Consider the following 11,950-nt stretch of genomic DNA (forward strand, 5'->3'; position numbering starts at 1 on the left):
CAGTAATGATCTGCCGAAATTGCAACAATGCTGGGCACAAAGCTAGGGACTGCCTGACTCCGAGATGTTGTCACATTTGTGGACAGTCGGATCATTTGTACCGTGCTTGTCCAGACAAACAAAAACCCCAAGAAGCTGAAGCTGCTGTTATCTTTGCAGAGAAAAGTGGAACACCCCAGCACAGGGAACGATGTGGCAGAGAAAGAGGTTGAGGACAATGCTGAGTTGTCCTGTGGATTACCTACAGAACAGACCGCATGCGAGCCTGTTCATGAGAAAGAGAATGAGAAGCAGAGTCAGCTGGAGGCTGTGGATGGTTTACAAATGTCGCAGACTGCAAAGAGTTTTGCTGAGTTTGAAAGCAAAGTGGATGATCTCTTCAACAGTGACACCGACAGTGTTGCTCAGAATACAGAACCAACAACAGTTCTGACAAGGATGACTTCAACGGATGAATTGTGGGAGAGTGTCCCACTGACCAAATGGAAGAAAAAGGCACGTCCCAGGGAGGTTTCGGAGCCTGCACAGGAACCGAGTGAGAAACGGCAGCTTACAACCAATTGCTTTGCTCCTTTGCAAGGTTTGGAAGAGATGGTTCAGGGAGAAATTTGGACATACCAAGTGGGGAATCTGTGGTAAGTACTATCACTGAGGTGCCGGAGACTCCGATGCCAACCCTCTTGGATCCGCTATTTAACCAGTCGCCTGCATCGAGTGATGGCTACAGAGACACGCTGGTAGGGATTCATTTCCATGAACCAAACGATCAACACTTTTTAGACATGGATGTTTTCTCGGGCATCATGGCCGGTATAGAGGATGGGGGAGGCCTACGCTGACTTGTTATGGGCAATGACACATAGTTTGACTTGCGCGACTATCAATGCTAGAGGTTTGAGGGGGAAACCAAAAAGAGAAGGGGTCTTTCTCTGGCTAAGAAATATTCCTTTCCAAATCTATTTTTTGCAAGAGGTCCATCTCAAATCAGCAATTGATGTGAATAGCTTTTCCAGGGATTGGCAGTGGGGGTCATCTCTATGGGCAGTGGGGGGAGTTTTCTCTAGTGGGGTGGGTATTTTGTTCTGGGGGCACGATTGGCCCTCCGACTATAGTGGTGCCAGGGAGAGTGCTGTTGGTGGATGTGGCAAAGGATGGGCCCCTTTATCGTCTTATCAATGTGTATGCATCACCACATAAAAAGCAGCGTGCTGCTATATTGGAGGTTTTGGAACCCTGTTTGGTCATGTACAGATTGAAATCCTCTCCCAATATTACCAATGTTAATAAAGATAAATGTGATGGACAAGATTACACGGGCCCAAAGTTAGAGCGCTTGGTGGGCAATTACCTGTTGAAAGATGGTTTTAGGTGTTGCTCCCCTTCTGCAAAGGGATACACCTGGAGCAACTCAAGAGGGATTAGGCATTGACTGGATTTCCTTTTTGTCTCCCATTCAGTCCAGGTAGTGAGCAGTGGTACCTGTTTGGTTTTCTGACCACTCTATGCTCACTTGCACGCTGAGTGTACCGGGAGTGCGGTGGGGGGAGGGGTTTCTGGAAGCTGAATGTGTCTTTGTTCCTAGATGAGGAGTTTACGACCTCCGTAGAACAATTAATACAGCAGCAGCTCACTCGAGTGCAATTTTCCACTTCTTTGGAGTGGTGGGAACACCTGAAATATAAAATCCAGTTGTTTTCCATTTATTATGGGCGACAGCAAGCATGCAGAGACCAGAGGGTTGTCAGTCGGCTACAAGAGCGGCTTGTACATGAATATATTCTGTTTAATAACGGTCAAGATTACGATGAGCAGGTGATTAAAAGCCTCAAGGAAATGGTCACTAAGGCAAATCGATATTTTGTGAAAGCCAGGATGACATTTAAAGAAAATGACGAAGCTATGTCCTCCGCTTTTTTTCAATCGGTCAAACAAAGACAACAGCGGAAGACGATTCCAAAGCTTAAACACCCACAAGGATTTGATGTCAAAGACATGTTACATCAAAGACATGTTACATATAGCCCACCGTTTTTATCAACATTTATTTGAAGGGCAGCAGGTGGATGAGGATACGGCAGAACTTTTTCTAAGAGCAGTAGATGTACAGGTTACTGACACAGAATCAAACCAACTAAACATTGGGATGCCTCCTTCGTGAGTTTGGACTATACGATGTGTACCGCAAAGTGGTGGTGGGGACGATGGGACACACATGGAGTAATACTGGAGGGGCATCCAATAGATTGGATTATTTTTTTGTTGCGTCTGCTTTGGCAGTGATGACTTGTTGTTTGTGTCCTGTGTGGTTCTCGGACCACTCTATGGTTCAGTGCACTTTGCAAGGGGGAGGGCCGGTTTTTGGAAGCTGAACACTTTGCATTTGCAGGAGACAGAGTTCAGACTAGATTTGAGTGTGCTGCTGAAGGGATGGATCACGGAGGGTCATCGGGGTAGGTCCATTTTGGACTGGTGGGAGGAATTGAAATTGAAAGTGGGTTTTGGTGGCGAGGGGTTATGGGATTAGTAGGTCTAGGAGGGAAAGGGGGGTTGTTGTTCGGCTCCAGAAACGTTTGTGTAAGGAATATGGGGTCTTGAATAGGGGGGGGGGGGGGGATTTGGACTGTGAAGTAGTGGGGCAGGTTAAACGATAGCTGGGAGAAATAGTGAAGGGGAGGGCTTTCAGGTTTTTTTCTAGGTTACATGGGCAAAAATTACAGGGGGAGGCTTACGGGGGGGTTTGGTTCCTTTTGGGCAATTAGAGCAGCAAAATTGAGGAAGGTGGTGGGTGGCTTTAGAACAGCTGATGGGGTTAGCTGTAGGGACAAGGAGGTGGAGGTGTTGGAGGTGGTGCGGCAGTTTTACACTGAGCTCTTCTCACCCAGGGAGGGGCAGGAGGATGAGGTGCAGGAGTTTTTGGCATCAGTGAAAGCGTCTGTCCGGGAGGCGGATGTGGCCGCTTTGGAAGAGGGGGTGATGCTGGGGAGCTAACTGAAGCTTTGAAGTCTATGAAGAGGGGTAAGGTGCCGGGGAAGGATGGGTTGCCTAAGGAATTCTGCAAACCAACCTTTTTGGGATTTGCTGGGTCCGCTTTTGGTGGAAATTTATAAGGCCATTTTTGATGAGGGATGGTTGCCGGAATCGATGGCGATGGGGGTTGTCTCCCTGCTTTACAAGAAGGGAAACGAGTTTGATATGCGGAATTGGAGACCAATTACCTTGCTTGGTTTTGATAAGTTACTAGCCAAGGTTCTTGCAAGGAGGTTGAGGAAGGTTTTGACGGATATAATAGGGGGCGATTAGACCTGTGGCGTGCCGGGTCAATGCATTTGGTGGAATCTGGCTTTGGTGAGGGATTCGATTGCGTGGGCTGAAGAGAGGAACAAGCCGTTAATTGTAGTTAGCCTGGATCAGGACAAAGCTTTTGATAGGCCCAAAACCAAATGTTCCAAAACTTGAAACAAAAAGGCATGGTTCACCCTAAGTTTATGACGTGGTTGAGGGTTTTGTGTAAGGGGGTTGGAAGCGTGATTAATGTGAATGGGTGGTTGAGTGTACCGATGGCACAGGGGGCTGAGGTAAGACAGGGTTGCCCTTTATCTCCTTTGCTGTACATCATGTATTTGGAACCTGTGGCAGTGCAGATTAGGGAGGAGCAGGCTTTTTTGGGTTTGGTGTTGCCTGGGAGTGGTGGTGTAGCTGCTAAACTGGCGCTTTATGTGGATGATGTGACTTTGTTTGCTGCTTGGGAGGGTGATGTGCAGAAGGGATTGGTCATTTTGGATGGTTTTCAGAAAGCTACGGGTTCCACAGTGAATTGGAATAAGTCGTGTATGATGTATTTTGGGAAGTGGAGGGATAGAAAGGAGAGGTTAGGTGGTATGAACTTGTGTAGTGACTCTATTGCGATTTTGGGGGTTGATTTCTTTCGGCAGGAGAGTGGTCAAAGGAATTGGGACAAGCAGCTACAGGTGGTGACTCGTAAGCTGGGTCTGTGGACGGCTAGATCGCTATCCTTGGTGGGGAAAGCGACAGTTGTGAAGACAGAGATCCTGCCACGTTGTTTGTATATGGGGGTAGTTTTTCCCCATGTCTAGTAGGGTGGGTAGAGCTTTGAGGAAAAAGGTGTTTCATTTTGTGGGTGTATGGGAGGGAAATATGAGGGGGTTAGAAGGGTTGATATGGAGAGGGCGATGGTGGATGGGGGATTGTGGATATCCCTTTGAAGGTGGATTGTGTGTTTTTTGCTTTTTTGTGCAGAGCTTTGAGTCTGGTGGTGGTGTACAAGTGTCAGTATTTTGTAAGTTTGTGGTTGGCTGCTTGGATGTGGGGGGTTGGGGGGCTGGAACAATGCTGTGCCACATGCAGAGAGTTTACCGTGGCATTATCAAAGGGCTGTGGATATGTTGGGTTGTTATCAGTTTTTCAAGGACACTGCAGTTTGCAGGAATCATAAGGAGTTGTATCGGTTAGTGAGGGCGGTGGTGGAGAAGGATGCAGGCTGGCCGGGCGTGTTCGGGAGGGAGGTTTGGATGAGGGTGCAGCCAAGGCACCTGGAGAATAGGTTGAAGGACCTTAATTGGTTGGTGATATGGGGGCGTTTGCCAGTGAGGGAGCGACTTCGGAGGCATGGGTTAACAAGGTTTGATGTGTGTCCACGTGTGGGTTGTGGTTCGGTGGAGACAGTCCCTCATGTGTTTTGGGATTGCTCTTGGGCTCAGCAGGTATGGCAGGAGGTGCAGGGGTTGTTGAGGATGGCTGGAGGCCCTGTTATGTTGTCATATGAGATGGTTCAGAGAGGGGTTGGTTTAAGAGAGTGTGGACAAGCTGTTTTTTGTCTGATATGGGAGGTGATGAGTTTGACCAAACAGGGTATTTGGGATGCGAGGAGACAGTTGGTGGGGAAGTGCAAATTGATCAGTACGAGGAGTGTGAGATATAGCATAGAGGGAGCTATAGCTGCTCGAGTTAAGAGGGATGTGGAAAGATGGGGTTTTGCAGCAGCAAAGGAGAGGTGGAAGGGTTTGTTTTGGTTGGGTCTGTTGGGAGGGGGGCTTTCTATATGAAGTTTTCTGGCGTGAATAGCTTTTGTTTTGTATTTGCTCAGGATTGACAGGGATTCTCGGGGGAATGTGGGGGTTTTGTTGTTTAACTTTGGTAAAGAGGATATGTTATCAGGAGGGGGGGATAGGGTGGCTCAGTTGATTTGTGAAAGGATTTTGGTTCCATCTGTTATGCTGTGTGACTCTTTGGGTGATTCTGTTCTGGGGATAGGTGGTTTTGGGTCTACGGGAGTGTGAATTGTTTGTAAATTTCTTGTATGTGTCTTTATTTTTATTGTTTTTGATAAAAATAAAAAAAAATCTGTTATTAGCAAAAGGGGGAAAAATAAAGAAGATACAAATAAATAGAAAACACGAAGACAGTAAAGAGGAGGAGGAGGATAAGTGAGAGTGAAAAGAGATTAGAGGAAACAATAAAGAAGAGTCAGTCCCAAATTGAAGATATTCAAAGTATCTTGGAAAAAGCAATAGAGGGAACAAAGGAAGGAAAAGGGGAAAACAAATGAGTGGTGTGACCTCTCGAGTGATGAAGAGGGTTCGTTACCAGTGTTAGAAACAGAAGAAGTAGTGTCCATAAATGTAAGAAGTATTCTAAGCAAGAGTAGAAGAAATGTAATTTATGGATTTATGAAAGACATTGAGGCGGATGTAACAGCCTTACAGGAATGTGGGATACCATCTAAGAAATTCTACAAAGATTTAGAAAGGGGGTGGGAAGAAGGGAAAACCTTCTTTTCAGGAACAAACCTCAATAAAAATGCAGGGGTAGGGTTCATTATAAAGAGTAAGGAGATTACAGAAGTAAGGTTTGAAGATATAATTAAAGAAAGAATTATTGGAATTAAGGGGAGAAAAATCTGAAATTTTACATATATATGCCCCAAGTGAAAAACATGAAAGATTCCATTTACTCCAGAAGCTAAACCTCTTTATAGCAAAGAAAGCAGATGGAATTATAGCTGGAGATTTTAATTGTGTAGTAGATGAACATCAAAGGAAAAGGTTCGACAAAACCTCTAGATTATTGAGGAGAATCATGCAGGACCATCTTTTAAAAGACGGCTTTAAGGAAGGAGGTGGGAAAGGTGCAGAATACACGTGGAAAGGAGGAAAAGGGAAGCAGGAGTCCTGGATAGACTATGCACTGTATAAGGAGTTGGACACAAATTACGACCTTTTTTTCCCGACCATCGTTGTATAATAGGAGAGCTGGAAAAGGAGGAAAGGAAAGAGAGAGGGAAAGGATATTGGAAACTCAATATTGAGTAGTTAAAAGACATAAACATACAAGAAGAGTATAAGGTGGCCTATCAACAGTGGGCCACACTTAAAGATTGTTTTCAAACAAGCAGCGAATGATGGGATTTAGTGAAGGAAAAGACAAAATCCTTTTTCCAGAGGAAAGGAAGACAAAGAAAGAAAAAACAACAAGAAAAAATGGTTAAACTGCAGGAAGAATTGGAGGAAAGGTATAATCAAAGGGGTAAAGAGGAAGAAGTAAAAAAGATTAAACAGCAAATAGAAGAATTATACAGGCAAAAGGAAGAGGAAATAAAATTTCAAAGCAGAGTACTGGAGAAAGAAGAAAATGAAAAATGTACATGTTTCTTCTTTAAGAGATTAAAAGACCAAAGGGGCGAAGAGTTACATCAAAAGTAATAAAGGATAAGAAAGGTAAAGAACACAAAAAAGAAGGAGAAAAGAGAAATTATCGAGAGCTTTTATGATTAACTTTATGGGGTGAGAAAACTAGTAGAACAAGGAAGGGAGGAGTTCTGGAGGGGTATGAAAGAGAAGGGGGAGGGAAACCATAAGGAAGAGGAAGAAGAGGAAATACGATTGAGAGAAGTGGAGGAGGCTTTAAAAGATAGCCCCAAAAAACAAAACACATGGGATAGATGGGCTGCCGGTAGAATTCTATGTACAGTTCTGGGAACAAATCAAACTGGACCTATTGGAAATTATCAAAGAAGTAAGTAAAGAAAGAAAGAAAAGGCCCAGCATCCTGGAAGAAAGGTCTGATAACCCCTACTCCCCAAAAAGGGAGACCTCAAGGAGTTCAAAAATTGGAGACCAATAACTTTACTGTGTGTAGATTACAAGATCTGGAGTAGAATATTGGCAAAGAGACTGAGGAAGTTGTTGGAAGACATGATACAAGAGGACCAAGTTTATGCTTTGGCAGGAAGGCAAATAACGGATAACCTCATGCTGTTGAGAGAAGTGATGGACTATTCAGAGGATAGAGGTATCCCTATGCAGTTTTAAATATAGATTTAGAAAAAGCATACGATGTGTTAGACCACCAATATATCTGGGAAGCCATGGAAACAAAAATACCAGAGCAGCTAAGAAAGTGGATTAAGAACTGTTACAAGAATGTAACAAGCCAGATAATAAATGGAAACCTCTCCAAAGCAATAGAAATTTAAGAGAGGCGTCAGACAAGGTTGTCCAATGTCTGCAAGTCTGTTTGTCTTGTCCATAGAGCCCCTGATGGAAAACAACAGATTGGAAACCGCAATAGAAGGCTTCAAAATACCAGGAAAATCAGGGAAAGGAAGCAAAGGTCATTGGATATCTGGACGATGTCACGATCATGTGCAGAAATACCATTTCAGTCTAAAAAGCGATTGAATGTGTAAATGCCTTTTGTGGGGCATCAGGTTCAAAAATGAACCTTAAGACGGGAATGTTTGATAAAGGGAAACTGGAGAGACATTGAGGGAATAGAAAAAGGAGGAATAAAGATTAAAAGGACAGAAATTAAAGTATTGGGATTGTCCTTTGGAAGTAAAAAAAGGAGAAAGGATTGGAAGAAGGTAATAAAGAAAATCAAGCAACTTGGATTATGGAGGGGGAGAAACCTGACATATGAGGGAAAGATACTACTTATTAAAGCGATCTTAATCCCAAAACTGTTGTACATAACAAGTATCCATCCACCAGAGAGAAAAATGTTAACACAAATAGAAAGATGGATCTTTTTTTTCTTTTGGGGTTCATTGAATAGAAAGCTGAAGCGAGAAAAGGTAAAGAAAGCAAAAAGAAAAGGGGGCAAAGGTCTACCAAACATAAAGGCACTAATAGCACTACAATCAACGGCAAAGATAGTAGCTCTAATAAAAAAGAGCGAAAAGAAACTAGACATGATGAGGTATAATTTAGGGCAGGTGTGTAGAAAACTTGGACTATATGAACCACCTAAGACCAAGTCTACTGCGTTCAAGACAACCAGACACTTAAAAACAGTGGTTGCTTGCTTAACAGAATGTAACTTTACAAAAGATGAAAATGAAATTTGGTTGAATTGGAAACAGTTAAAAAAGAAAAAAATCAAAGAAAAACAAAAAGGTATCAAGATTAAAGGAATATCTGAAATAGAGTCGGAGAAAGCATGGGATATGGTGGCAAAAAAAGAACTGCCCAACAATTTAGCAGATTTAGCATGGGAGGCAGCACATAACATAATGAACACTAATGAAAATCTGAAGAAAAGGAAGATAACACAAAGTGGAAAGTGCCCAAGAGAGAACTGCCAGATGATAGAAAATGCAGAGCATGCTCTATGGGGATGCACCTTTGCAGCAAAGTTGTGGAAAAAGACAAAAAAGGTTTTTCTTCCAGGAATAAAACTGGACAAATATGTTATTACTTGGTAAGTTTCAGGAAAGCATGACAGAAAAAGAAAGAGTAAAACATGGGTAAGAATTAACATAATAAAAGAAGTAATATGGAAAGCAAGAAACTTACTGGTAATGAAAAGAAAAAGTATGTCAGTGTTTAGTGTTTTTCAGATGGTCCAGAAGAACATAAGGAAAAATGAAGAGTAAAGATAAGGAAAGAGCATGAAACCCTTCCAATATCCCTCTATCAGAGTTCCATCCATCCATTTTCCAACCCGCTGAATCCGAACACAGGGGTCTGCTGGAGCCAATCCCAGCCAACACAGGGCACAAGGCAGGGAACCAATCCTGGGCAGGGTGCCAACCCACCACAGGACACACACAAACACACCAAGGCCAATTTAGAATCGCCAATCCACCTAACCTTCATGTCTTTGGATTGTGGGAGGAAACCAGAGCGCCCGGAGGAAACCCACGCAGACACGGGGAGAACATGCAGACTCCACGCAGGGAAGACCCGGGAAGCGAACCCAGGTCTCCTAACTGCGAGGCAGCAGCGCTACCACTGCGCCACCGTGCCGCCCTTCTATCAGAGTTTTAAGATTGAAATTTAAATGATTTTATTTTGTGACAGGTAATCGGTTAAACCTTTATCCCTGGGTTATAAGTACTCTTGTGAAAAAGGTAAAATGCCGAGAGAAAAAAAAGTTAACAGTTTTTAAAAACTATATTTTAATTTTTGTGAAATATAGAATAAACACTAGTTAATATTAAAAAAAAAATCTGTTCTTATCAGAGTGGAGAGCTGCTTGGTCTGCTATTTGGATCGTTCATGCGATATTAATCTTTTTCACGGCAATTGCAGCACTGCTCTCAAAGTCAGTAAGAAAAAACAAGAGCTGTTTTTACAGCTATCTAATTCTTGATTCTGAGCTAAAGTAGGTCGGCTGAGTCCACCACTTTTTGCAAAGTTGAAAGAATTTGAAACCAAGAAAACAGAAAAGAAATAAAGAAGAAGAAAAGTTTGAGGAGGCTAATTTGCATAGCTTCGCCCACTAAGATGAGAGCTGACATCCTCCTGAAAGACTCATCTCTCAACTGCAGAGGACCTCCAACTAGAAAGATAAGATAAAGAATGGATTCAACAAGCCTGGCTCCAGTTTCTGCTGATGCTTCTGCTTCATCTCTTGCTCCTGCTTCAGCTTCTGCCCCGGTTAGGAAGACCTCCGAGAAGCTGGGAAAGGAGAAGGCAGCTACTCCCAGCCTGGAAGATCGCCCTTCTTCTGGCCCCTCTACTTCCCAGGCCGCAGCTCACCTTTCTCCAGCCCGGAAGATCCAGGAGGGCCCCCTGGCTCTGGAACCCTGGATGAAGCAGACGGTGTTGCTGAAGCTTAAGGAGGTGGAGGGAAGGATCCCTGCAATGAGTGCGGAGACCTTTGGGAAGAAAATGGTCATGGAGCAGGGATTCTCCAGAGCGGATACCCTGAGCATACAGTCATTCGCTATGGGCCTCTTCTATGTCACGTTTGCCTCCTTTGCAATCTGCAAACGCTACTAGGAAATGGTCCAGAATGCTGTGCCGGACTCCCCCCTTTGCTTGCTTTGTGGGGAATTGCCCCATACAGAAAGGAAAGGAGAGTAACGATCTCAATGAGAAATCCCCATACGCCTGGCAAGGACATCTCCACGTTCCTGAAGCGCTTCTGCACAGTGGTGAGGGAACCCATCCAGATCAAGGACGGGAACGGCTTCTGGACGGGTAAGAGGGCTGTCATTGTAAAGTTATGGAAGGACAACGCCTCTCCAAACGGCCTCCAGCACCTACCGCAGAGCTTCTCCTTGGGAAATTCAGCGGCAATCCTGCACTTCCCTGACCAGCCAAAATCCTGCAGGAGATGCGGAGCGAGGGTCATGTTGCGGCTGAGTGCAAACAAGAAAAGTGTAAAAACTGGAGAAATAGGACACCAGACTAGAAATTTCAGAGAGAAAACAGTGTGCCACCTATGTGGGGAAAACACACAGCTTTAAAATGTGCCCAAAGGCCTATGCAAATAGGTGTAATAAGGTGGAGGTAGTTAATATCCAATTAGAAGAAGAGGAAGGGGAGTCAAGTGAAGAAGAGCCACACAGTGAAAATAGGGAAGTTCTAATCCAGACACCAATTGGAAGTTCTGGTAAATTAAAAGAAGTAGCTGAGAAGAAAAAAAACTCCCCTTGAAACCCTGGAAAAAGAAGAACGACAGGAAGAGGCAGAAGGGGCACGAACTAAACAGCTGAATGCCCTACAACAGAAAAGAGAGGATAATTTACATCTTGAGCTGGAAGAAATGTCAAACCTGCTGTTTAGTGCACCATCACTTAATATTTGCAGTGAAGAAATGGGGAAAATAGATGAAATAAAAGATTGGTACCATCTAACACAAGAGGAAGAAATAGAAGGAAATGATCAGGAGGCAGGAAGAACAAATACAAGTAGAGAAACAACAGTAGCCAGCTCAAAGGCTGCCTTCCAAAGAAAAGAGTCAGTGGAGGCCTTTGCAAAAGTTACTCAGATCAAAGAAATAAATAAAAAAAGGCAAAGATTCTCCGAGAGCAAAAAGAAAAGAACAGATGAGGAACAGGAAAAGAAGAAACCCCTAAATAAAAAATGATAAGAATAGCCTCTGTAAATGTACTAAGCATTAGAAGGAAAGGAAGACGAAGGATAATCTTTAGGGCATTAAGAGAAATCCAAACAGATATTATACAGTATGTGTTCAAGAATGTGGGTTGTCATTCCAAAAATCATATAGTGAAATAGAGAGACTAGGAAGAAGGGCAAGCGTAATTTCTCTGCGTCAAATGAAAACAGAAACGGAGTAGGATACCTGATTAAGAACAGGAATATAAAAGTGATGGAGGAGTACCTTAAATTCTAAGGGCGACTAACAAATTTAAAATTCGAACTGGGAGGACAGAGGCAAAATTTAATGAATATATACGCCTCGCCAGAAAGGATGAAAGGATTAATACGTTTCAAAAGTTAAGAACAGAAATACATGAGAAGAAAGAGGTAATCATTGCTGGAGATTTCAACTGCCAGATAGAAAAAGTAGGAAAGAAAAAACTGGATATAACCTCAAAGTACTTTATCAATATAATGAAAGATCATCAATTGAGAGACAATTACAGAGAGGTGGAAAAAGGAGAAGGGTATACGTGGAGATCAGAAGGGGGTAAATGGAAGTCCAGAATTGACTATGTGTTGAGTAGCTCGAGATACAA

Source organism: Erpetoichthys calabaricus, chromosome 1 (assembly GCF_900747795.2).
Source record: "Erpetoichthys calabaricus chromosome 1, fErpCal1.3, whole genome shotgun sequence".
Classification (NCBI taxonomy): domain Eukaryota; kingdom Metazoa; phylum Chordata; class Cladistia; order Polypteriformes; family Polypteridae; genus Erpetoichthys; species Erpetoichthys calabaricus.